The sequence below is a fragment of the Eulemur rufifrons genome, chromosome 7 (genome assembly GCF_041146395.1).
Source record: "Eulemur rufifrons isolate Redbay chromosome 7, OSU_ERuf_1, whole genome shotgun sequence".
Classification (NCBI taxonomy): Eukaryota; Metazoa; Chordata; class Mammalia; order Primates; family Lemuridae; genus Eulemur; species Eulemur rufifrons.
This window is the reverse complement of record NC_090989.1, coordinates 198,168,967-198,192,680: the sequence shown is the minus strand read 5'-3', so window position 1 is coordinate 198,192,680 and position 23,714 is coordinate 198,168,967. Positions and strand designations below refer to the sequence as shown.

The 23,714-nt window shown below is 39.6% G+C and overlaps 1 protein-coding gene across 2 annotated transcripts in view; it reads right to left on the bottom strand.

The window, feature by feature from the left end:
- PTPDC1 (protein tyrosine phosphatase domain containing 1) overlaps window positions 1-6,754 on the bottom strand; it is a 61,420-nt gene extending 54,666 nt beyond the window's left edge. Inside the window, exon 1 of one of the 2 annotated variants that reach the window (XM_069473997.1) lies at window positions 6,549-6,754. The gene's annotated coding sequence lies outside the window, so the exon portion shown is untranslated. Of the gene's footprint in view, window positions 1-6,518 lie in introns of both variants that reach the window. The other variant, XM_069473998.1, reaches the window with a different exon arrangement.
- Window positions 6,755-23,714: the final 16,960 nt, after the last annotated feature.

The following is a 23,714-nucleotide window of genomic DNA, read 5'->3' as shown; positions in this document are numbered from 1 at the left end:
GTGGGATTGTAAGTGGATTTTTTTTCTTTTTGGCTTATTGCTATTTCCCAAATTTTCATATTCAATATTTTACTTCTATAGGAATAAAAATGCAATTTTCAAATGACTATACTTGCATTGGTTACTATTATATACATTTTTAGGAACACACTTTCATGTTACATTTTAAAATATTAATACATCCCTACCATTGTTTTAAATACCTAGTATAAATTTAATCTGTGGCCTGAGTCATTTATAGACAATTTCTCATAGAAGATTCTAAAGACATTTAGAATGAAGACAAAAATACTAAGTATTTTTTGACTAAGTATGTCAAAACAGGGATAATTTAACAGTCAAATATATTTGTATACTAGCAGTAGATTGTAACAAAATTGCTAGAAAGTTTGAGGCCATATACAAAAGGCAAAGTGGAATTTTGAAATCAGGCCATTTGGAATATAAAAATTTAAAACTTGAATATTTCTAACCTTCCCATAGTGCTCCAAATCCTCTTAACTTCATTCTTGAAGCTTTGCCTGTAGCAGCAATAGAGTAAAAATATAAACATTCTGAAAAGTTGGCTGAAAAGCTTTGCAAAAAAGAAAACTTAAAGTGTTAACTATATGTCTAACTAGATAAACCTTCCTTCAGAGAGGCTCCTCCAGTGGAACCCGCCTATGTTGGGGTTGGGAGTTGGGGTGGAACAGGAACGAGGGAAGGAAAGGAGCAGAGAAGTAGATTCTGTTCTTGGGTCATAGTGTGGGTTTCTGAATTTATCCTGTATAGTAATTTATTAACAGGATTCTTCTGGTCCCAATTCTAGCAAAAAAAAAAAATCTGTTTAAAAAGAATTGAAATCATGTGAGTAAAAAGTGTACTTATTACCATATATTATTAAATAAAAAATACAAGCTACAAAATAGAACAGAGTTATGATCTCATATTTATAAAAGAAATATATATATTAAAAAATGTACATAGACTAAAAACTGGAAGAATACACACCAAAATATTAACAGGGTAGATTATGGGTGGTTTTTGTTTTCTGATTATTTTCTAAATTTGACACTTAATACATATTACAGAGAAAGAAAAAAAGTATTATTTTTAAAAGACAATTATAGAATATTGCAAACTTCTTGGGAAGCAGTATTGGGAACAGAATAAAATAAAAACACAGTCATAACACTAAGTAAACAAACACAGGCAATTTAATTCCTAAAACAGAAGAAAATGAAAAAAATGTAAATTCTCTAGAACATTTTCCACCTGGAGTTGAATTAGTCTTTATAAGGTATAAAAGTAACATATTAAGATTGACTTTGCAAAGGCATGACTCTAAATAAAAAAATGTTTCATGAATAGCTAAGGTTGCATGCCTCTTCTTAAGCATACAGGAATCTGCCATGGAATCTCCTAGTAGATCCATTTAAACCATTACTACAATGCCTGCCACATAGTAAGTGCTCAAAATTTTTTGATGAAACAATGTCCTGAGTTCATATATAGGGCAAGGCAACTTTCCTTTTGAAGGGTAGAATGCTATAAATTACTGGATAAAATAGGTGTCAGCAGAACAAACGGTGCTGCTTGAACTGTAATGAACAGAAATGACTCTCAGAAATGAAAAAACATGACTTTGTTTTCCTCATGTAATTATTTGTGAGAATTCTCCTAACCATCCTCCACCTTTAGTGGCCAGCTCCCTGTACTAAAAATACTGGAACGTCCAGACAGGGAAGTCTGATCCAGAGATCGATATTAATATTTATTCATCCCTACACAGAAACAACAAAGAGAGGAAGTATTATTTTGTAGCAGCCAGAATCAGGCTAGGTGATGGCCTTGTGATAGAAACTGCCACTCAAAAGGTTATGAATTAAAATTATGAGGTTTACCACCTAAGAGGACTAATTTTAGGTTTTAAACCATGACAAAAAGCAATCTAAATAAATCTATGCATTTATGGTCAACTAATATTTGACAACGGTGCAAAGAATACACAATGAGGAAAGGATAGTCTCTTCAATAAATGGTGTTGGGGAAACTAGATATCTACATGCAAAACAAAAACAAAACTGGACCCTTATCTTATACCACCTATAAAAATTAATTCAAAATGATTAAAGATTTAAATGTAAGAGTTAACACTGTAAAAGTCCTAAAAGAAGACAGAGGGAGAAAGTTCCTTGACATTAGTTTTGGCAATGATTTTTTGGATATGGCACCAAAAGCATAGGCAACAAAAGCAAAAATAAACAAGGAAGCCTATAATAAACTAAAAAGTTTTTGCAGAGCAAAGGAAACCACCAACAAAATGAAAAGGCAATCTACAGAATAGGAGAGAATATTTGCAAACCATATGTCTGATAAAAGGTTAATATCTCAAATATATCAGGAACTCATACAACTCAATAGCAAAAAAAGAAAAAGAAAAAACCATAACCCCCAGATAATCCAATTAAAATGGGCAAAAAAAAAAAACCTGAATAGACATTTTTCCAAATAAGACATACAGATGGCCAACAGGTACATGACAACAGGTGCTCAATATCACTAATCATGAGGGAAACATAAATCAAAACCACAAGGAGATATCACCTCATAACTGTTAGGATGGCCACTATCACAAAGTCAAAAGATAAGTGTTTTGACTTATTGAGGATGTGGAGAAAAGGGAACCCTTGTGCACTGTCGGTAGGCATGTATATTAGTACAGCCATTATGGAAAACAGCATAGGTGCCTCAAAAAATTAAAACTACCCTATGATACAGCCATCAATCCCACTTCTGAGTATGTATCCAAAAGATTTAAAATCAGTCCAAGAGATGTCTGCACGCCCATGTTCAATGCAGCGCTATTCACAACAGCCAAGTTAGGGAATCACCTAAATGTCCATTAACAGATGAATGGATAAAGAAAATATGGTTTATATACACAATTGAACACTATTAAGCCTTTAAAAAGAAGGAAGTTTTGTCATTTTCAATAACATGATGGATTTAGAAAACATTAAGCAAAGTGAAATAAGCCAAGAACAGAAATACAAATACTGCATGTTCTCACATGAGGAATCCGAAATACTTGAACTCATAGAAGCAGAGAATAAAATGGTGGGGTCACCAGAGGCTGAGGTTGTGCGGAAGGAGGAGATGATGATCTAAGAGTACAAAGCCTCAGTTAGAAAGGACAAATAAGTTGTGTTTGAAATCAATTGCACAGCATGGTGAATGTGGTTAATGATAGTTTATTGTACATTTCAAAATTACTAAAATTTCAAATGTCCTCACCACAACAAGTATTTGAGGCGATGGATATGTTAATCAGCTTGATTTAATTATTCCACATTGTATTCATAAATCATAGCATCACTTTGTACCCCATATATATATACAATTATAAATTGGCAATTTGCAATAAAATTTTTAAAATTCAGGGAAACCACTGAGAAAGAATTTTTTTGGACACAATTTTCTAACAAAATAGGTGCCTGTACTAAATGTTATTAAAGGAAATGATTTCCAAAAAGAAAAAAAAAGTATAACTTCTTAGAAGTTAAGCAAAAGAATTATGAAAACATTGACATTATAATCAAAGAAATGTAAATTACATCTCCTGGATCAATTGTAAAACATTTCAGACCTGGGCAATCTTTAACTGTGCTTCCATTTATTTTCCTTAAATCTGGTTTTCTGACACACAATTTAATTTCACAATCTTAATTGAGACTTCAGAGTTCAAGCGATTTTCCTAATATTTTGTCACAAAATTTAAACTCGTAAGGAGCACATTCTTTTCTCCATGTTAACTTCACTGACATTGTTTATAGTCTTACTGTTTAAGCATTTATCATAATCTGTAATTATCTTGTTTTATGTGCTTACTGTCTTTTTCATATATGATTTCTATCAAATCAGGGACCTTGTCACCTACATCTATATAGTGCTGGGTACATAATAAGTGTTCATAAATATTTGATGAATTAACAAATGGTTAATTTTGGTCACAGAGAGCAAAACATGAAAAAGAGCTAGAGTCACTGTGTCCTTAGTTTTCTCAGCAAATGTTTTTAAAAGATGTTTCATTTTCTTTTACAGAATTTTTTGTCTCATATATAGTAAATCCTCCCCTAAAATGTACCTTTTATGAAAATGAAAATGATCTTAAATATTACAGCAGGCCCAGAACTCACAAATTTGCTCTAAAGAGAGTGAAACAGAACTAACAATAGAAAAACAGTTGTGCTTAGCACTCTACCAGGACATCTTATCTCATGTAATTTTCATAACCTTGGAGGCCTGTTCCCATCTTAAAGATTAGGAAAGTGAGAATAAGAAAGAGGAAGTCACTGGCCAAAGGTCATACACTAGAAAGTCACGGAATTGGAATGAGAACACCAGTTCTTCTTTAAACCAAACTCCACTTTATTTCCTCTACTTTATGTTGCCTCCACAAGAACCAGAAGAACGAAGTGTACCTTTTTCAGTAACAATACATTAAGTACATTAAATGATCCAGATAATACTTGCAAATAAATGTTTTGATTATTCAACTTATTTTTAGAACAGCAAATATGTCAGTAAATTAAATAAATTTATCTTTTGGTGAGGTTGAAGTGATACGGGAAACAACAGATAAAGTCACAAAAAAAGATGATTCCGAAGAAACATTTCAATGTATACATTTTCACATCCACTATACTCTTTAATTTGGAACAAAAGAAAATATTCAGATTCTAGGGCAGTTTTTGGTTTTGAAAAAGGATGAGATGTGCCTTTAAAAGTACTGTGATTTACGGTTTAGTCTCAGGATAATTTTCAGATTTCCAGATGGAATTTCAAAGTTCAATCCTGTCTCTTAGATGAATTTTCTAAATTTGTGAGCCTGAACAATCTAAGTGATTAACAACAGGGAGATCATTAATTAATTAATAGCATAGCAATACAACAGAACATGAATTATTGTTAGATTGGTGGCATTAAGGGTCAATTATGGCTTTTAAACTTTTTTCACGGTGATTAAAAGTTTAATATTAAGGAGGATCAGAATAGCATTGAAAAAAGCTCATATTAAAAAAAAAAAAAAGCAAAGCAAAATTGTCAGGACTTTCTCCAAATGAGAGCGGGTCTACAGTGCCAGGTGCTGTCTCATAAACTTTTGCTTCTTCCAACAAAGAATTTCCTTCCAGAACTGGATAGTCACCTCTCTGGAACTGGAGATGGCATGTTTGCTTGGGAATTTGAGTCCTTTGGGTACAACCTCATGAAGACATTGAGATTGGGTGGGAAATTAGACTAGAGCACTTCTTCTCAAAATGGTCCCTGGATCACCAAAGTGGGAATCACCCAGGGTGGTTGTTAAAACACAGATTCTTAGGCCCAGTCCCAGATATTGAATTCACATTTCTGGAGTGGGGGCTGGGAATTTGCATTTTTAAAAAGCCACAAGTTGAAATACTTGTGCACAAAGAGGTTTGGACACAACTGGACTGGAGGCTGGGAGACAACATGATGAATGAGTGGTTTTGGAGTCATAAAAACTTGGGTTAAATCACACTTCTTCTATTTAATAGCTCTGACTGTAGCAAGTCATCCAAACCCTGAGCTTGTTTTCTCGCATAGAAAACGGAATGACATTTACTTTGTTGTGGAGATCAAATAAAATTGTGTGGTTATATGTACGTGTGTATATGTATGTACATGTAAGCATACTGGCTAACATACCTGGCATGAAACTTTTATATGACCTCTCAGGTTCTTCCAGCTCTGAGTCTATGAATGGTCTATGGTGGTTTGTCTTAATCCTTTAACATCTATTAATGTAACTGTCACAGAACACCTGCTTATCTATTTCCCTAAAGCAGTGTTTCTCAACCTGTTTTTCATTTTCCTCCTCTCTTCCTAGACTTTTTAGATATTTTCTTTCCTAATCTACTGCCCCATAAAATTTCAATGCCACAGATATACTGTTCATGTTTGTTTTCTGGCCCTTTGGAAGGCCACAAAGCATCATATTATTTAAGATCTTTTTGCCCCCCAAGAACATGAGCAATATCACCGATGTTGAGAATGCATGTCGGAGAGAGAAGCGACGTGGTCAAGGTCGTGTGACTAATTTACTGGCAGAATTAGGTCTAAATTAGAGATCACAGACTGGAACCAGCTTATAAATGTCTTTTGTTTGGCTCGCAGGTTTTTTGAGTTTTTTTAATTGGTTGCCAACTTTTAAAAATCAGATTTCACATAAAAATTCAGATATTCAACTTCTCATAAAAAAAAAAATCAAAAGATCAGATCATTAAGCAGCAGCTGAAGGGCGTTCCCCTTCCCAGAGCGGGGGGGGGGTTCTCCCAGCACCCGCCTTCCCCCTCCCCCCGCCGCCGCAGCCCCGCCTGGCCCCTGCAGTTATTTGAATGCGAGACTCTCAAAGCCACGATCTTTACACTATAGCTCACGACCCTCAATGATTTGCCTCCAAGTACGCATCACTTAATAATTAGACGTTTAAAAATACAAATCTTTAAAAGCCGTACGCAGTGTGCCGCTAACTGCAGATTCCGAACCTTTTCCCGCTCCGGATTCCGAGCTCTCCAGCCGGCGGGACACGCTGTCCGTCTGGCACGTCGCCTGGGGCAGGCGGGCGCAGGCTGACTAGGGCGCAGCCTGCACGGAGGCGCTACCCTGCGGAGGGTCTGCGGGTACCAGGCCCAGCTGCAGCCCCCGCGCGCCCTCACTGCTCGGCCCCGGCTCCCGACGCGCCCGCGGGGCAGGAGGGGGTCCCCGCCCCGCCCCGCCCGCCGCACAACGTCTGCCCCTGGCGCGCGCTTCGGCCACTCCCCGCGGCCGGCGCTCCCGCAGAGGCCTAGTCCCCGGCACTGCCCTCCGCGAGCCTGCTCGCCACCAATGGCAGCCGCCGCCCGCCGCACGTGATACTCGCCGGCCAATGGAGGCCCGAAGTGGCCAATTACGGGACCGGCGGCTCCGGGTGCTTTCAAACCCGCGCAGGCGACGAGGGGAGGATGAGGGAATGGCGCGGGGACAGCGAGGCACCTAGCGTGAGGGCACTGCCATGAGACTCGGCTTGAGGTGATGGCGCGAAGACGGTGAGGGGACGGCGCTGGCCATGAGAGGTCTGTGCGGGGATGGCAGCTGCGAGCCCGCTGTGCCTGGCAGCGGGGACCGACTTCGGCGGCGCTGGCTTCTGGCGCTCCCCGGATGCAGACTGTGTAGGTGAGTGAAGGAGGAAGAGCATGGAGAGCTTTGGAGCATCGCTGACAGAACCAGCCTGACCTCATCAGCCCCTAGCGCGCTTCGCTTCCCACCTCTTGCTCCTGGCCTCCTCTTGGCTCCGGGTAGTCCAGAGAAATCCAAGGAGTAGAGTCCGTGGATGAGAACAAGCCCGGCAGTTAACAGAGTGGTTGACTGGGTTCGCCTGTGTGTCACGGAAACCCCAGATTCTGGTGTCCTAAACTCATAAGGGTATTTTCCCTCCCATAAAAGAAAGTGTTAGGTAGGTACCCCCAGGGACTCAAACTTGTTCTGCTCTGTCATTCTTGCAGCTTGTTCCCTGCACAAATTTACCTCATGGGCCAAAGTCGTAGTTGGAACTCCAGCCATCAGTCCTTATTTTAGAAAGGGCCCTTCCAGAAGCCCCGCCCAACAACTTCTACCTACGTCTTGTAGATTGGAATTTAGCAACATGGCCTCACCTAGCTGGGAAATGTCTTAACTAGGCACATTGCTGCCCTTAATTAAATCCCCTTTCAAAGAATACAGAAAGAATGAATTTGCAAGTGGTCCTGTATCTCACACAGCTCAATAGAAATAAGTCCTCCTGAGTGTGCAGAACAACTTACTAGGCAAATATTTAATATATAACTCTGTGGCAGACCCTATGCTAGATGCTTTATATCTTCCTATTTAATTCTGCAAGACAGGAATTATTAGCCTCATGCAGATGACACTGGAGGATATAAATGGTGACAAACTACAATGCAGAGAGGCTTTTAGATATATCAAGTGGCCTGATAGGAGTTGGCTGCATGGTGTTGCAAGCATATGGACCTAAGGAATATAATTTTCTGTACTAAGTCACAAAGACCACTCTGTCTAAAGCTGACAAGAAGCGACAAACAAGATGAGGATAAGACACTGCCCCGTAGCTCAGGAAGCAGGCCCTATGTAATATACACCAATGCAAAAATATTGTTGCATCTAAACACCAATATGGTAATGTGAAACAAAACATTTTTAGTAAACAGTGGTGTAAAAGAGATTTGAAAAAGTTTTCGATATTTCTCAGCACTATCCAATGAAGAACAGTGCCCATACTTGGTTTTATTAACAAGTAATGGGATTGGCTTTGTGCATTTAATAAACAATGCTTATTGTGTAATTGCGCTGCCCTAAGCATCAACAGTTAATAAGGTGAATCAGACATTGCCCTGCACATAGTCTATGGGGAGACAGACAATTTCAACATATCATGATAACTGTATTTGGAGCACATGAGAAGGGCATCCAACCTGGAGGGGAGGAGAGGAAAAAAGAGGGACTTGTTAGACAAGACTTTCTAAAGAAATGATGCCTGAGCTGAGTCTTGAAAATCAAGCTTGAGAAGACCAAACTAAGTAAGGGGAATGGTGATCCAAGCAAAGGAATCAGATAGTACAAAAGTATGTTGAAGGGAAAGAAGGTAGCATATTTGACTGCTGGGTGTGAAGAAAGAAGGGGTAGCAGAGCATACTGAAGAATTAAGCAGTGTCCTGTCATGATGGATCATATATGCCATGCCAGGGAGTTTGCATCCACTGGCCACTAGCATCCCTTCTTTCTCTTGCTTGGGGGAATTAGTTCTCCACCTTGTGTGTAGTCTTGTTGATATTATTAAGATGCCCTATGTTCCCCAAACCAACAGATGGATGTGTGACTCTAGTTAGGCCAATTGGATTATTGCCAAGAGAGAGAGGAAAAGTAGTGGGATAGAGAGTTGAGGAGAAAGTTTAAATATCCCCACTATGGACGGGGTGGGAGAATTCCCTTTGAATCCATGAAAAGATTATAAGATTGGATGGAGAACACAATCAAGGACAGAAGCCATATGTGATGTTTCCTTTAGCAAACTCACTCTTGTTACTTCTTTTTCACATCTTGCAAATGGATATAAATATTGTGTTTCAGTCACTTGAAAGGTATATTCTGTAGTTATTGGGATCATATTTTGTAACCAAAAATTAAATAACTTAGTATTTTAAATTAGCACTGTTATGGGAAATCTGGTCTATGTAGACCTTATTTCTCTCCTGCAATGTGAATGGGTATTCCAGCAAAAATTTGATTAATATGTGCAAAACCCTATTCAACTTTACTTCATTCCATGTTTACCTAACAACCTTCTTGGAGTTTCAACTGAATAACAAGGTTTCCCAGTGAAAAAAAATGATTGCTGTATTATTTATGTTATACATAAATTCTTTAATTTTCTAAATTTCTAAAGGCTTAAAACTCTTACATCATCATGACATGAAAATGACACCATTGCAGATAAACTCTTCTCCCAAGGTTTTGAATATATATTTTTTAACAATGGGATATGTCTATCTTTAATTATAAAATACATGTTCATTGAAAATAGATTTCAAGAAAGGCAGAAAACTATGAAGAATATACATAGTGGTTTATATTGTCCAAAACATTTTTCTATGTATATTTATTCAAACATAAGTGTATTTTTAAATAAGATCATATCATAAATACTCTTTCATAATCTATTTTTTACTTATACCTTAGACAGCTTTGCATAGCACATCACCACTGGCTTAATGGCTTAAAACACTCTATATTTATTATCTCAGTTTCTGTGGGTCGTAAGTCCTGTCACAGTTTCTGTCTCCAGACTACAAGTCAGATATTGGCTGGGGCTACAGTCTTATCAGAGGCTTAACTGGGAAAAGATCTACTTCACATTCCCTCAGGTTATTGGCAGAATTCATACTGGGTCCCCATTTTCTTGCTGTCTATGAACAGGGAGCTGCTCTCAGCTCCTCAAGGCCTCTCTCAGTTCTTTGCCTTGGAGTCCTCTCCATAGACCTCACAACATGGCAGATTACTTCTTTAAATCCAAGAGGGAAGAGAGAATCATTATAATTTTAATGGTAGCATAATATGCCACTGTATAGTTATAACATAGTTTATTTAACTAGCCTCTATAGATGTTAGGTTGTTTCAAATTTTTCTTTATTATAGTGTTATAGTGAATATCCTTATGCATACACCTTTGTGACTTCTCCATTGCTGAATCAAATGGTGTATACTTTTTAAATCTTTTTTTTTTTTTTACATATTGCAAAATAGCCATCTAGAAAACTAAGCTCACTTACATTTCTAAAAATATATGAAGATGCTGGTTTGTATATATAACTTGTCAACATTGGCATTGCCCATAAATTTAATATTTGCCAATATACTGGGTGAAAAATTATTTCTCATTGTTTTAATTTATATTTGTTTGATTAGTGAACTCATAATTCATCATACGGTTCTCTAAGGACTTCTTTCCCAGTAATGCCTACTTTTTTCTGAAGTTTTATGAAAGTGTGTCACTTGTGCTGTAATAGCATTATATGAGAGGACTTATTTGAGACAAATTGACAACAGAGACTAAATTAGCACAATTGGCCAGGAGGACATGGGACAGGGACCAAACCATGAAAGACCTTAATTAAGAGGGCAGGATGATCTTGCCACAACACAAAGCAATAAAATTAAGGCTAAGGGCACTGAGGCTTCTACTGAGGAAGTGGAGTCATTCATCACTGCAAATGGGCAACTGGAGACAGGGAGGAGTAAGAAGCTGAGACAGCTCAGCCAGGCTGGAATATAAAACAAATCTCTGAGGTACACTCTTCTGCTCTAGTGAGATTCAGAGAAGAGAGTCCAGTAACCAGAAAGCCACAGGAGCTTTTATGACCTGAATGTTTCTTAAAGAATGAATGTGTGAAATGAAAAATCAGAAGCATATTCCCCACAAATATATAGTAACAAGTTACTCATTTTTAAAACAGGTCTAGAGTTATCTATCCTAGAATAACTCAGTTTTAAAAGAAACCTTGTCACAGTTACCACAGCCATGATTTTATTTTACAACACAATAATTCTAGAACAACTAAAATGTAAATGTAAGATAAAACCATGAGAATTTTAGAACAAAAATGAGTGAAAAGTTTTATATCCTTAGGTGAGAAAGATTTCTAAGCATGACATCAAAGGCAAAAATTATGTCATAACTACTGTTTCATGATCTATTTTTTACTTATTATACCTTAGACAGCTTTGCATAGTAAATCACCACTGGCTTAATGGCTTAAAACACTGCAAATATTTTTCAGAAAAACATTTAAAACTTCTCTGTGGCCAAAAATTCCCCATAAACAAAATTATTTCCTGAAAACAAAATAAAAACTGGCTTGATGAGGGGGTACACGCCTGTAGTCCCAGCTACTTGGGAGTCTGAGGTAGGAGGTTTGCTTGAACCCAGGAGTTCTATGCTGCAGTGAGCTATGATCGTACCATTGCACTCCAGCCTGGGTAACAGTGAGACCCTGTCTCTTAAAAAAAAAAAAAAAAAAGTAAATATTAACAGACATAAATAAATTAGGAAAAATATTTGCAATCAACAAAGAGCACTTAACAAAGTACTTTCACAATTTGCGAAATGGGCAAAAGTCATGACAATTTACAAAACAATGTCCAGTAAATACATGAAAATACGTTTGGGTTCAAATGCTGTGACTTACTGTCTGGGATTCCTAACATACACTGCAGGGCCTACTTCAGTATGGGTTCTCAATAAATGTTAATTTCTTCCCCCTTTCTTCTGACCCATCTTCTTTGTTGTCTCAATCTTAATCACCCGGTGCAGTTACTGGTGTATATAAGTCAGTGCTTATGGGATGGTTTCACAACCTTTAATTTCAGTACCATGGGTAGTTTGAAGAAGTAAATGTGTAGGTATTCAAGAAGGAGTTTAGTTATTTACCAATAATCACAGCCCATTGAATGCCTATTCTGTACTAAGCACTTTGCATGCTTAGTTCATTTAATCTTCATGATAGCCCTGTAAGGTATAACTATTTTTATTACTCCCATTTTATAAGTGAAAAAACAGAGGTTCAGAGGGGTAAAAGGAACCAAAGTTACCCAGTTAATAAGTGGAGGAATCAAGGTTTGAAACCCTGAACTACAAAGGCCTGACTACAAAGGCCAAGTAGTTTTCCACTATGCCTTTATAGCCTCTAAAAAGTTCACAAATCACTACCTCAAGAGAACTCTAGTCATTGTATAGGCATGTGCATGCCCGAGACATTTCAAGTGTGTTTATCTTCTAAAATGGATGAGACCCAGACCCACAGATTGTGCAAGGCCACATGAGCCAGAGAGAGCTCATTAATCTCCTTGAATTCCTTCAACTCAGCTCCCCAGAGAAGAAAGGCAGCAGATGGTCAGTGTGGCTGCTCACTTCCTCAGCTGCACAGCTATTTTCTGGAGACAGTTTCAACTTGACAGGCTGGCTTGAAATTTCTAGGGGCCTTTGGAGCTAGCACATTTAAATTTAGCTGGAACCTTAATACCTGCTTATTAAATCTGTTAAGAAGGCACTCACCAGGCTAGTATGGTGGGAAGCAGAGTGATGTACTAGAAAGAGTGGTGGATAGGGAGAGCGTAGAGCTGAGTTCCAGCTCACTGGTTTGTTTTGTTCACTCAGACATTCAGCAAAGCTTTTTGAGCTATTTGCCATGTGCCAGGTTCTGTGCTACATTCTGTGTATTTAGCAAGAAAGGGTTTAGGGAGACATCACATAATGATTTCTCCTACTTACAGGGAAATAGGGTTAATGTACTATGATCAGTATTGTTAAGCAAGTTGCATCATGGTCTTTGTGCTCCTTTCTCAGAAACTAAGCCACACTGAAGGAAGAGAAAAATGGGGCTCCAAGAGATGCTTATGCTGGGCTGCCTTGGGTGGTTCTTTCAGACAGTAGAACCCTCAGTGTTCTAAATTAAGAGTTATGATTAGACGTTATCGTAACTCCCAATTTCTGCCCTAAGGAATGTTCAGAAGCAGGGAGGGGTAGACATGCTGTGTTCCTTGCTGAAACACTGGCCTGGTCATCTCTGCAGTGCCTTGCTCTAATCTGTAGGACAGTCCTCTGAGTTAGTCCCCAGCTGTACCAGGTGAGCCATGCCAGCTTGGGAGTTCAGGGCTGAAGAAATCCCACCTTCAGCTGAGGGCCAGAAGCACTCCAGATATATCTGAATGTGGCTTGGCATTATCTTGGATAGGAAACAAATGGCCATTTGAAACCCTTTATCTGCTCTGTGTTTCTTGGTGTCCTAAACTTCCATCTTATTGTGACTTCCATCTATAGTAAGGCTCACACCACAGGGAAGGCAGCCCCTGATTTTGTCACGTTGAAAGAAACATAGCCTCAAATCTTAAGCAACTTTTAGTCTGGTGATGCCATACACTTGCACATATTACATCAATTAGACTCTGCTAGGTAGTGCCTCATACCTTAAAAACACTTTTGCATCCATGTTCTCATTGACCCTTACAAAAACGCAGTGATGTATTTTTTTTTTTTTTAGAGTTGGGGCCTCACTATGTTGCCCAGGCTGGCCTTGAGCTCCTGGGCTCAAGCAATTGTCTCCCAAGTATTGGGACTACAGGCACATGCCACTGCACCCTGCATGGGTATTTATTATTCTCATCCTAAAGATGAAGAAACACAGGCTTAGTGAAATTTAATGATTTGCCCAATTGCAGACATGGTGAGTGGTAAAGCTGCCATCAAATCCATGTCTATGATTTCAAAATCCTTGTGTGGTAGGCAGGATTCTGTGTCTTCTAAGACTTCCCTCCCCGCCACCCCTATGTGCTACAACGTCCTCTATAATCCTTGGGACTGTGAATTTGATGGATTTTACTGCCATGATTACATGGCAGTAAATGTTACATGGCACAGTTGATGTTAGGAGAGTATATGGGTGGGCCTAAGCTAATCACATGAGACCTTTAAAAGCAGAGAGTTCTCTCTGGCCAGCAGCAGCAGCAGCAGAAGTCAGAGAGATTTGAAGAATGCGAAGAGTTTAATGCATTGTTTTGCCTTGGTGGAGCAGACCACACGGAGCTGAGAGCCATCCCTAGCCAGTGGACAGCAGGGAAATGGGATCTTTGTCCTGCAACTGAAGGGAACTGAATCTGTGAACAAGAATGAGTTTGGGAGCAGGTGCTTCCCTAGAACCTCCAGAGGAGAACTCAGCCCAGCTGACATCTTGCTTCAGCTTTGTGAGACCCCAACGCTGCGCTGACTTAGAAACTACAGAACTGTGAGCTAATAAATTGGTGTTGTTTTAAGCCTCTATTTGTGGTAATTTGTTATGCAGCCATAGAAAACTAATACACCTTGCTTTTCTTGCAAAATCTTAGGACTTGAGACAAGTCATAACTTTTCTGGCCTTAATTTTCATTTGAAAGAGGGTTAGATGTGATCTTTTTTTTGTTGTTGTTGAGACAGAGTCTCACTTTGTTGCCCAGGCTAGGGTGAGTGCCGTGGCGTCAGCTTAGCTCACAGCAACCTCAGACTCCTCGGCTTAAGCGATCCTACTGCCTCAGCCTCCCGAGTAGCTGGGACTACAGGCATGCGCCACTATGCCCGGCTAATTTTTTCTATATAGATTTTTAGTTGTTCGTATAATGTCTTTCTATTTTTAGTAGAGACGGGGTCTCGCTCTTGCTCAGGCTGGTCTCGAACTCCTGACCTCGAGCGATCCACCCGCCTTGGCCTCCCAGAGTGCTAGGATTACAGGCGTGAGCCACCGCGCCCGGCCTAGATGTGATCTTTAAGGTCTCTTCCAGCTCTGATGATTCTAAGATTCTTAAAACAGTTTTTGTAAGAGTTGAAAGAAAACAATGCACCTAAAAGCACTTTGATATTAAGAAAACAGTATACAAATGAAAGAGAATAATATTCAATCTAATATTTCTAGTCATCTCATGGCTTCTTGAGATCCTGTAGGACAGTTTATCATTATAAGTAATCTGTATTTTAGGGCCATAGCTATGAATATGTTGGGAAGATAAAGAATTTCTGACTCCTGATTTGCAAGGGCTCCCACCTCATCTGTGGAAGATGTAGAGCACATGGAGGGAATGATGCCCTTCGATGTCCTGAGGCCCTAGCTAGAACTTGGAAGTACTGTAGGAATGAGCCAAGGTGCCTACCCTTACAGTCTGGGGCAGGGTCAGCGTCCATACAAACAAGCAGTGACTGCAAAGTGAACATAGAAGCCCCAGGGGAGAAGGGAGGCTTCACTGGAGGACTTAAAGCTTGGGCTGGGTTTTGAAGCTAGGTGGTTTATCAAGCCTTTGGTACTGGAGCTGCCCAAACAGGCAACAGCAAATGGGAAGGCACAAGATGTGAGAGAAACTGACAGTATGAATTGTACTTGCTAATTCTAAAGCCCAGGATGGTATTCATTAATGCGAACTGTTAGCAAGTAGATTATTGCTGGAGTATTTGGAGTGGTGAAACTGAAGAGAGGATTTTGTGAACAGGATACCTCTGTGCTCAACACATTGTACATCAGAGTCTGATACCACCTTTCTCATTTTAAATGCAGGTAATCAATATTTACTCAGCCTTTAATCTTGTGCATATCTCCACTGAAGAATAGTTTTTTTGAGCTTTACTTTCTGTAGTTAGAATGATAAAATCAATAAGAACATATTAAATATACCCTTCTCAGTGACTTTATGACTTCCCCCAGCTCCCACCTGCCACCTAACACAAGATCCTATTAGGTTCTCCTGAGGATTAAGAATCACTTTCCAAAATATAACCTTAATGTGAATTATAGAATCACAGTGTTAAAATAAGAATTACCAGATTGCAAACTTCTTGAGGACAAGAGTCCTGCCATTCATGCCTTGATATCGCAGTGGTCCCCAACCTTTTTGGCACCAGGGACCATTTTCATGGAAGACAATTTTTCCATGGACTGGGGATGGGGGGATGGTTTTGGGATGATTCAAGTGCATTACATTTATTGTGCACCTCATTTCTATTATTATTACATTGTAATACATAATGAAATAATTATATAACTCACCCTAGGTTAGGGACCCATAACCTAAAGCACTCAGCACAGCTTCCTGCACACAGCAGGTGCTTTGTGTTGAATTAAATTTAATTTGAGAATATTGAAATTAGCACACAAATGAAAAAGCAGAGATCATATTAAAAGCTTCCTGATGGATTTTGGGCAGGCTTCTTGGACACACCAAACTGGAGTGGCTTGAAAGCACAGAGCAGCTCCAGCACATTTCTCCAGGCGAATGCCACATTTCAGGCCTCTGCTCCAGGAGAAAAGCCATTCAGCTGCCAGAGGGTGGCTGCCAGGAAGAAACGCCCTCTCCACACTAGATCTAAGCTGTTCTCATCCTCCACTAGAGACTCAGTTGTTATTACTCTAAGATGACTGCTCCATGGTTGATGGTTAAATTACATTAACAATTAGGGATAATAGTGTGACACTTAATAGTTTGTAAGCATTGCTAATCTCTCACCATTATACAGACCGAATATGATAGAGACTTGGTAGCTGTAGATTGATCTTTTGTTTATTTTTGATGGGAAGATTTTTTTTTTACGCTAAAATCTTTTAAGTTTGAGTCTGGAAGCAACCTTAGAGGTTATCTATTTCTCTGCCATTTAGTCTACCACTAATTTATTCACTGAAAAAATGTTTATTGAATACCTACTGTGACTTAAACACTGGGCTGGCCTCTAGGTTTGAACTGCAAATAAGATTAATATAGTTCCTTACCCTTATATGAAACTTAAAATCTAGAAGTTAGAAATTCAAGAATATGAAATATTATGATGGCTAAGGGAAAGATGCTCTGGGAGTGTGTGCTTGGGGAACAAACCTAGTCTAGGGAGGTGAGATTCTCTAAAAAAATGTTTTAGGTGATACTAAAGGTGAATGTGACTGAGCAAGGGGTTGGAGGGAAGAAAGAGTGAGAGAGATTCCAGGCCAAAGGAATAATCACATTCGTGTAAGCTAGTTCTTATTAAATTGAAAAATAAAGACTGAATTTTTAAAAGAAAAAGTATATTCTAAGTGGAGAAAGCAAAAGTGAGATTTCAGACTTGGACCAACCTCATTTCTTTTACTGAGAATTGTGCCATCTTATGGCAGCTGGCTGTCAGTGCATATATTATGTAAACAGGTTTTCTTTGAAGCCTAGTGCTTTTGAACTGGAAGGTCCCTGCTTTAGAAAATATCTATTCCAGTGGCTCTCAGTTTTTATCAACTGATTATCTGCCTCCCCCTCTGGACTTATGTTTTGAAAGTTATCTGTCAAACAAGAATACACTTTTTTCCTTTATTTTTTTCTAACTGGATTTTCTTAGTTACATTATTGAATTTATATAATTCCATTTAAAAGCAAGGAAAGTTGGTTTGTGGCCAGGTGTGGTGGCTCATGCATAATCCCAGAACTTTGGAGGCTGAGGCAGGAGGATCGCCTGAGGCCAGGAGTTCAAGACCAGCCTAAGCAACATAGTGAGACCCCATCTCTACAAAAATGAACCGCCTCCCTCCCAAAATAGAAAGTTGGTTTTGTGTTTTATTTAGCCTTGTTAACTCTAGCTCTGCCTTAGTAAAGCCATCTTACCTCTTTGTGGGACTATTTCCTTTTCTGCTAATGGAAATGATAAAATAGTTGTAACAACAACTACTTTTAAGTAACTATGAGGAAAAATGAGCCTGTTAAGTGGGTACTTAGTAAATGTTTATTCCTTGTCTGGCCTTTCCATGGGGAAATGTTTGGTTTTCTTAAGCTTACTGATCCACATTCATATCATTGAGGGCCCCTGGGAATCCGGGGATCCCAACCTTAGAGTTTAACCCCAATCTAGTTCTCCTTTCTTATTTGACAGATGAAGAAAGAAGAAGGAAGTGATCTTATTTCTGTCCTTGATCTTAAATTGTGTATCAGCTTATTTGCTGTCATTATAAAGATACAGTTAATGAAAATAATGCCTGGTGCCTCCTAGAAATGGAAAGAAGCCCAATGTGACAGAAGAGTGGGCAAGAGGGAGAAGGCTGGTCAATTAGGTTTGAAAAGGCAGGCTGAGCCCACACCATGCAGGGCCTTCTGGGCCATTTAAACTATGTTGGTCCTGGCCGGGTGCAGTGGCTCATGCCTCTAATCCCAGAACTTTGGGAAGCTGAGGAGGGAGGATTGCTTGAGGCCAGGAGTTCAAGACTGGCCTGGGCAATATAGCAAGACCCTGTCTTTACAAAAACAATTTTTAAAAATTAGCCATGAGTGGTGGCACATGCCTGTGCTCCTAGCTACTTGGAAGGCTGAGGTGGGAGGATCACTTGAGCCTAGGAGTTTGAGGTTACAGTGAACTATAATCATGCCACTGCACTCTAGCCTGAGCAACAGAGCAAGACCCTGTCGCTAAAATAACAACAATAATAATAATGATAATTTGGTTCCTATTCTAGGAGCGTAGGAAACCTATAAAGAATGTTAATTGGTTGAAATTTAGAAACAATGGCATTTTTAATTTGTCATCCATATGTTTGGAATAGTCAAATCACAGGTTTAAGGTTGTAAAGTATTATTGTCTAAGCCAACAGCAAGAAACTACTCTATTTCCAATGAGGACTCAAACCAAAACAATGGGTTTAATTAGACAAAAGAGATTTCTGTTGGATGTGGAGGGAAATTCTTGCCTCAGTGTTGTGCCACACTGGCCACATTACTAAGGATTCTCCATCCTGGAAAAGCTTACATAGGCAACAGTATTCCTAGGGTAGATTGTTATGAATCTGAGGGTCTTTAAACCATGATCCATGTAAGATGAAGATTTAAACTGTCTAAAGAACCTTTAAAATATATTTTAGATATTGGGGTTCCCTGTTTGATTTCCTTTAAAAAAATCCTGTGGAATAGGGTTGCAGAGTTTGAAAAACTACTGAATCTAGCATATCTTTCATACTAGTTGTAAGTCAGTGATCCCAACAACAAAATACTGTCTTCTTTATATTTATCCATCCCACATCTCTCTCCTGTGCTTAACACCCTATATTTAACAGTCTGTTAAACATCTCTACTTCTTACCCCACAGATTTATCATTCTAAAACTCAATTTACTCTTTTTCCTCCAAACTGCTTCTTCTAGGTAAGTGAATGTAACCGTGTATCCATTAGCTCAAATCAGAAACTGGGGCGTCACCTTCTATGCTTTCCTTTACCTCTAAGCTCACTGGCCATTCATTTTGTGGATTTCACCTTCTCAGAACCACTGGATTAATAGCTCTTCCTTTCCCCTTCTGTCACGATTGCTGTAACTTAGGTCCTCTGCAGCGTTACTATACCTGCCTCCTGAGTGATGTCTTTGCCTAGTCTTGACCATTTCCAGTCCATCTTCTGTGCTGCCTCCTAACTGAGCTTTCGAAATACAAATCTGATCACATCACTCCCTCTTCAAGTGCTTTCATTGTTTTCCACATCCCTTGAAAGTCCCGACTCCTTAGGATGGTGTGCAAAGTGTTTCATGATGTCGCCCTGTCGCCCTTTTCCCACCCACATTTCCCTCAGTCTTTAAACGTAGCTCTGCAAACTTTGGGCACTTTGTCAGATGTGACAAGCCCTTATCACTTTTGCCATGCTGCTTTCTTGACCCAGAATGTACCCTGTTTTCTTTTCTCATCCTTCATGATTCAACTCAGTTATTAGTTCTTCCAGAAAGCCTTCCCCCATCCTCCCTACCCCCACCTGAATTAAATGCCCATCCTGTAAAAAGGACTATATAATTGTACTTTGCAGTTTACAGAGTGCTTTTACATACATAATCCTTTGTCTTTTCAAAAAGCTAGATCAGGTAGATTTATATCCACTTTATAGACGAGGCTCAAGGGCATTGACGTGCAAGGTCAGGCAACTGGTTGGTGACAGAGCTGGGTTATAGTCAGGGACTAAAACCTTGGTCTTCTCACTTGGAGTGCAGTGCTCTTTTCCTTTTGCCCCGTGGAAATGGAATCCAAGAGCAGAGGGTGCGTACTTTAGACTGTGACAAACTGCCACAGAAACAGAAATCATCCTGCCTACTTCCGTCTCCCACTGTGCACTCAGATCTGGCCTAGCAGGAAAACTTTTTATATAGTACAGCATTTCAGGGTGGGGAACGCATTTTTAAACTCTGAAAAATGTCATTTCTCCTGACATTTCTGGAAGTACTTCCAAAAATGAAAGCCAGTTAACCAGTGACTTTGTTGATTAATTCATTACCTAATTAATGTTGGGAGGACACTTAGAAATAGTCAGATGAAAGACGCTGGACCTTTTCCTGATGTTCTAGGCTCCATGGCTTGGGGCCAGGGGTAAAGCATAGATTCAGAACAGAAAATGGATTCATAGATTCTCTGAAAACAGATATTAGTGTTCTGCTTGAGGTGGCAACATGAAAGCCTGTGGGGGAATGAAGACGGGGAAAACTCACATCTCCACCCAAGGTTTTCCCTATGGACTGAATTGTGTCCCAATCCATAAGTTGAAGACCTAACCCACTATGTGACTATATTGGAGATAGGGCATTTAGAGGTAATTAAGGTTAAGTGAGGTCAGAAGGAACAGATGAGATGTGTAGGGAAAGATTCTAAATGAGGATGGAATATACTATTAACTTAGAAAAATTTTACCAGTATTACATGCCAGTTCCTGAGATTCTGGGTTAAATGTTTAGCTCCACCAATGAGGAGTGACTCTACTGTTTGTTTGCCTGATCAACTAAAACCTCAGCCTAATAGTGAACTACAGTCAATAAAATTGAATATAGTAATAACATTCATCGGGTGTCGGGCAGATGCTGGGGGAGGAGGGGATAGGTATATACACACCTAATGGGTGTGGTGCGCACCATCTGGGGGATGGACACGCTTGAAGCTCTGACTCGGGTGGGGGAAGGGCAATATATGTAACCTAAACATTTGTACCACCGTAATATGCTGAAATAAAAAAAAATTAAAAAAAATTGAGATGCCAAAAGATCACTAGTATAATCTACATTATAAAGAATCTGAGAGCTTCCAGAGGTAGGAATTAGAGAGTGCATTTTTTGTGATCCACTGCTATGGACTGAATGGTAATCACCCTTCCCCTCCAATTCATATGTTGAAGTAATAACCCCAAATATAACTGTATTTGGAATAAGGGAGTAATTAAGGTTAAATGAAGTCATAAGGGTGGCGCCCTGCTCTGAAAGGATTAGTGTCCTTATAAGAGGAGACACAGGAGAAGTCACTCTCTCCACCATGTGAGGGCACAGTGAGGAGGCTGTCTGTAAACCAAGGAAGAGAGCCCTCTCTAGAAATTGAGTGGGCTGGCACTTTGATCTTAGACTTCCAGACTTCAGAACTGTAGAACTAAATTTCTGTTTATGGTATTGTGTTGTGTCATCCTGAGCTAAGTTAACCACTGCGTCTGGAATGTGGCTCTCTCCCATTTCAAGCGTTGACAGATTTCTATCCACATTTAATTTTCAGTAAATATATTGAACTCTCTCACCTGTTGATATTTATTTGTCCCTCTTGTTCTTTTTGCTATTTGGGTTGATAAGTTTCAGAAATGTCCACACTTTTATATTAGGTAGGTTCTGGGAGATAAAGAAATTGAACATATGTTTTCTATCTGCCATCTTGACCAGACCCCAATTTTTGATACTGTGAGTCATAATTAGTCATGATCCAGTCAAGAAAACAGAAACCACACTACATATTTAAACAGAGAGAAATGTATATATCGGGAATTGGTTACAACTGAGTTGAAAGTGCTGGAAGAGCCAAAAGGAAAGCGTGATACCCAGGAATCCAGAAGCTACTCCCACTCCTATGCTACAGGTGCCAGGACTGCAGAAGTGGCCTTGTCGTTGCCTGGGCCACAGGAGTTCAGCATGCTCCTCTCCACTACTGCTAAGTACTACTTGCTGTCTGAGCCAAGAGCAAAAAGTGTTTTCTCTTCCTCAGTTCTGATCTCCTGCCAGTGCCTCCTGCTGTCAGGATCTGACTCAAAGCCAGGCTCTCAAGATATCTAGGAAATGTAGATTTCAGACTCCCAGCTCCAGTAATAGAAAGCAAAGAACAAAAAGGTAAATATGAAGCTAGGTCACAACATATATATAACTCACAGTTTACTCCTTTGGCAACTAACTCACCATTGCTACATGCCTCACTAGCTACATTTAAAATTGTGCACAGCAAAAATGACAAAACTTCATGCTCCTTCCAACATGATGTTACCATACTTGGGGGGCAGGAGTTGCTCTCATTCTCACCCCTAAAAGGAGAAAGACAAAGTCCTAGTAGTCACCGCAACAATGTCTGGATAGTAATCCTTTTCTGATTCAATTAAAATTCCACCTGGAAATTCTATGACCCCAAAACTAGTGAAAATTACTACCAAAACTGCTTAATAAATAATAAGAAAGAGAAAGAAGGGAAACTTATTTTATAGACACCAGAAAAACAAGAAAATGCTTAGCTTTTACAGTTTCCGTTTATACAACTGGTCTTAAAGTTATAGTCAATATTAGTGATTTTCTTCCTTCACTATCCTTTTCCATGTTCTCTGTGCTATCAGCCAGCACCTCAGCTGGTTGAAATACTAAACCTAGTGGTGACCCAAACCTTTAATGATGAAGGTTTAACTTCTTAATGGTCCTGCTATTATTGAGAGGCTGTGTTTTCCATGAACTTTATTGAGGTGTAATTTATGTAAATAATATGCACTTATTTTAGTGTAGAGCTCTGAAATTTAAAAAATGCATACACCCATGTAACCACCACCATGACAATCAAAATACAGAACACTTCCATCACTCCAGAAAATTCCTCATGCGCCTTTGCAGTGATTCTTCACCCAAGTCACAGCCAACTGCTGGATTTCCTATTAAAGTTTTTCGTATAAATAGAACCACATAGTACGTACTGTTTGGGACCTGGCTTCTTATGTTCAGCAAAATGTTTTTAAGATGCATTTATGTTGATATGTGTATAGTACGTTCCTTTTTTATTGCCCAGTAGTATTCCATTGTACAGATGTACAACAATTTGTTTATCCATTCACCGTTCACCCGCTGATAAACTCTGTGTTGTTTCTACTTTGGGTCACATGCCGGTTGTCAACTTATTGCCTCTTAACTTTAGATTTGCCCTAAGAATACCTCCCATCTTTTCCATGATTGACCTGGATATCTCCTTTACAGTGAGAAAGATATTAAGCCCAACAGCAGAAGGCGCTGAAGAGACATTGCATGAGAAAGAGGGCTCTTCCTCTTGATACCCATGTGCTGTTTTCTGCTTTTTCTTCCCTTTGCTGCACCCTCTGTAGCCACCCAGTGGCACTGTGCCCCAGCCACACACCAGAGTTTGTGGTCCCTCAGCAACTTCGCGGCTTTGGCATAGGCCTAGTGGCCACTCTGCTGCAGCCCTCCCAACATGGACAATGTGCACCAGAGACTGTGTAAGTCCTGTTTCCTGCTGCCCTGGGACTGCTGACAGCACTGACAAAGCAAAATCCTGTGCTGTCCCAGTGGGCCACAACCACACCTCCAACAACAATGTCCAAACCCCAACTTGGGAAAGGGGGCCCTT